This window comes from Asparagus officinalis, chromosome 4 (assembly GCF_001876935.1).
Source record: "Asparagus officinalis chromosome 4, Aspof.V1, whole genome shotgun sequence".
NCBI classification, from domain to species: Eukaryota; Viridiplantae; Streptophyta; class Magnoliopsida; order Asparagales; family Asparagaceae; genus Asparagus; species Asparagus officinalis.
In genome coordinates, this window is record NC_033797.1 from 90,314,537 (window position 1) to 90,318,875 (window position 4,339).

The window sequence follows — 4,339 nt, forward strand, 5'->3', positions numbered from 1 at the left end:
TATCTTTTAGTCAGTTAATTTCAACAATAACAATTCACATCTTGCAGTGAGTGGAGGATTTAAGCCAACTTGAAACAATGGACCAAACATCAAAGGCGTTCTCTACATCCCAAAGAGAATCCCACGGTGAAAATTAAGGAATTAATGACATGCTCTTCCATCTATTTTAGCTTGTGTAAAGAGTAATATTTGAGTAATTACCTTGTGAATTACAATCGTCAGAAATATGGTGAATTGCGTGCATACAAGAGAGCTGCACAAAACTTTGCTCTGTATTTTGCACACTTTCCTTGTGAGATTGTTATCGATCGCTTTTCGACAATGCTATTAATGAATTCAATCACAAAGATCCCACAATCTAAGGTTCTGCATTTAGCAAAAAAACATAATTACGACATTAAAAATTACCTTCGAGGAAAAAATTGAAATATTACAATGTAAATGCATGAAACACGTACGGTCCTTGTTGAGGAGCGGCAACTGACACAAGTTCATGGTGCTCTAATTTCCCCAACGTCCAATTACTCTCTATGAAACTCATAAACTTATTTTTAAATTTCGCAGCATCGGCGGTATAAAGGGAAGACTTGATTGAGGAGTAGTGATAAAATTTTTTCTCCTCCCTCACTAACTCTACCATGTGCCAATGTTCGGAGCTGACAATTGGAATTAAAATTCTTTCACACTCACAAAACTTCTGCTGAGAAACATTTTCCTTCATTCGTTTTGCCATCATTTCAATAGTTCCTTTCAGAAATGCTTGCTACAAAGAGGCATCAATGTAAACCATGTAAAGGAAACATAATAATAAATACCAACATCCAATGAAAAAACAGGGATATACTTACTGCAAGCCAAGGTCTCGTACCATGTATTTTTCGATCATAACTATTAGTTGTCTCAATCTTATAACAAAGTCGAATAACAATTGCATCGATGACCTACAAAAATTACCATTAATGAGTGAAATATTTATAACTAATATATACAACATCAACCACCAACCATGACACAATTTATCACCTACATCGTCACTGAGTTCACCTCCTGTTAAAAGTCTATAAGCATCTAAGCGAGATACACTTGCTTCGGCACACTTCCAAACGTATGTATCACTATATGCAAGTAAGTGTGAGAAAATTGTGACTAAAATTAAGTTAATTTAAAGAATTATTATTAGAATAAGTCCTTAACAGTTACCTGGTCATTTTCAGTTGTAGAAAGTTGTCTATTACTTTGTCCTCATAATCAGAGACCAATGTCTTTCCTGGATAGCTGCGAGATCTAGGTATGAAGCCTTCTTCATTTATGCACTTCTTTTTAGGAGTCCCCTCAGGACTATCCAAGATCTGGATAACACGTTTCTTCTTTGTGACTTCTTTGGGTAGATCTAGACGCAAATAGGGTGAAGTGACAAAGGGTCCATCCTTCCTCTTCCTCTTTCTGACAGCCCGTTTGATGGATGGGGTTTCCCTCTTATTATCATTACCACCTTCCTCATTTTGAGAAAAATCTCTAAGGAGTTGAAATGCATATAATTAACAAAGAGATACACAAACATTATACAAAAAGTTAAAAAAGAAAAAACTAAGAGAATAGAAACTCACAATTCATGTTCAATATCGACTTTCTCATTTTCTTCTTCTATATTTTCCTTGAAGTGGGTTTCATTATCCTCTATCACTTTCTCTTCCACATTCTCATTATCATTAGCTTTTGTATCCTCTTTGCTTTTATTCTCTGCATTAGCAGTTACCGTATCCTCTTTCTCCTTGTTCTTTTTTATGCCTCTAGCACCACGCTCTTCTAATTCTCGTAATTCAGCAGTGAGCTCATTCAACTCGGCAGTCTTCCTAGCAATTATTGCAATCAATTCAGCTTTCCGTGATTCCTATAACACAAAAAATATACAAGCATTAGTACTCATATTGTAGTTATAGATAAAGATATTAAAAAAAGAAAGGAACATAAAAATAGTGAACTATTAGAGCAAAGATGTGAACAAACTTCTGGCGATGCCCTATGAATAAGAGGAGTATTCTTTTGGCCAATATCTATAAAAAACTTTGGATCTCTGAATAATTTGTTCATGGTAGTCCTCCTCCACTTTCCGGTATTCTTAACACAAAATATCAGCGGTAGCCCCTCAATATCTGAAGTATACTCTAATTCTCCCACTATTTCATAAAACCAAACCTACAAAAAATCTATATATTAGAATGTGCATAAACAATAACCATTGTCAAAAATATTTTTACAAAGTAATTCTCATGCAACTCACCAGTAATACGGAGGAAAAACCACCCATGTAACCAGCGTATGAACGCTCCCCTAAGTTCCTCATACTAAGAGACTTCTTCGCCTTATTCATCTCTTTGCATAGAAAAGTAAACACCGCATGACACCAATTATATTTATTCAAAGTGGACAACTGCTCTGCATATCGAAACGCCCACAAAGGACATGTCCTACATGTCCGCGGGCATAATATGAAGCCGATAATGAAAGCCACAATAAGTTTCACACAAGTTACAGGGTCTTTATTAGCCATTTCTACAATAATCTCAGCCATTCTATCGCGCTTCCCCCAAATCACCGCCTTCTTTTCATCATCGACTTTCTTCTTGCCTTTACTCCGACTACCTTTCTTCTGCTTGAGTGTCTTATAATTCTTTACAATTTGGGTGTAGATTGTATTAGCCGCCGTTCCACTCATTTTTATTGGAATTCCCTCCTTTGGTAAACCGGTAATTCGGTGAATATCCTCTATACCAAATACACATTCTTTATTGCCAATCAAAAATGAGCATTTATCAGGATTAAATTTTTGAATCAAGCATTCAATTGCTATTTGCTCATTGTTCAATGATGTCGGTATCCGGAGAAAGTTGTGAAAATGTGTCGTCTCAAGAGATTTCGTATGCCTTTCATCCAATACTATAAGCTTATCAATTAAATTTCAAAAAAACAAATATTGGATGGAATTCTTAATTGTGTTATCATAGCCCTACAAGAGAATTATAATTTAGAAGGTTAAAAATAAATATAATTGGGAAAATTAAGTATAGCTAAGGATATATTACTTGCCAAAAAACACGCATATAAACACTAACATTATATCTAAACAAACAAGCAATGACTCATCAAGCAACTACATAATACATAACAGATTTGGAGAGGGGGAACAAAACATGCAAGATGATATATCTCATCAAGCAATGACTTGTTGACAAATACATCAGTAGGCGGAGACATCAATTTCAACTTTCGACGCATATTAAAACAAACATTATATCTCATACAAAAATTTACTTACGACGTAAGAGGATTATTGCATTTAGAAGAGGAAGGCTTTGATTTTGAAGAAATCGAAGGCGTTGACGCTTTCAATTTGTTCGAAGTCATGAGGGCTGATGAAGAGGTCGAAGCGAAGTCCAAACGAGGGGATGTCGAGGGCGAGTGCGAGCTACAGTAGCGACGCTGAGCGTGCGTATACTGAAAAGAGAGAAAACAAACCTGTCGATGTATCGAATATAACTACGTGTTAAAAACATAAGATTTCTTTTGTTCAAACTTTATTACACTTAACAATAGTGTCTGATGTGCATGTTTTGTTGCACGCATTGTTATCTTTATTATCTTCGAGATATGAATTCACAATGTTGTTGGTGGTTCCTCTATACAATATCATTCAGACATAGAATATTGTCAGCATTGCTTGTGCCCTTTTTACATAAATTTACGGCGAAATCCTCTCGCTGAATAATATCCGTAAATGTTCATTAGATATATGGATGCTTATACTTGCACCTTTACTTTTATTTCAAATAATCTGCATATTTCCCTATCATTATTTGGTGTGGGCCTGTCGCTCATGTCTGTAAGTGTGCTTTATGACATAGCAATTATTTCGATTGCACATTCATTATCTTGCACGCACGAAAGCAAAAGGTGGAAACTGGGATCTTTGCTGGGGGCGTATAATTCAATTTGATAAAAAAAATAACATACAAAATAAAAAAATCACCGGAATTCAAAGGGAGCGATGGTGAGGGATGTGGAGGGCTCAGACCTGACTACAGCGGCGGTGGTGAGCGTGGGCGGAAGGCGGCGAAGCTGAGCGGCAGCGTGATCCGATGCAGAAGAGGAGACGACTGTGGTGAGCGCGGTTGATCTCGAGGGCGAGGGCGAGGGCAAGAGGGCTGAGCGCGGGCGAGGGCTCGGGGGCTTAGCGTGGGCGGCGATCTCCGGAGATAAGAGGCATCGAATAAATCTTTTTTTTCGTTGGGAAAGGCAGGCGGTGATAGAGGCGATCGGGGTTGGGAATTTTCGGGGTTGG

The 4,339-nt window shown here is 37.2% G+C and overlaps 2 long non-coding RNA genes across 2 annotated transcripts; both read right to left on the reverse strand.

The window, feature by feature from the left end:
• LOC109837068 lies at nt 930–1,257 on the reverse strand. Its single transcript, XR_002246167.1, has 3 exons — nt 1,201–1,257; nt 1,028–1,115; nt 930–941 (listed from the first exon to the last, which is right to left on the reverse strand). It is a non-coding gene; the product is annotated as an uncharacterized LOC109837068 (long non-coding RNA).
• Nucleotides 1,396–2,056, reverse strand: LOC109836049. Its single transcript, XR_002245802.1, has 3 exons — nt 2,008–2,056; nt 1,608–1,891; nt 1,396–1,515 (listed from the first exon to the last, which is right to left on the reverse strand). It is a non-coding gene; the product is annotated as an uncharacterized LOC109836049 (long non-coding RNA).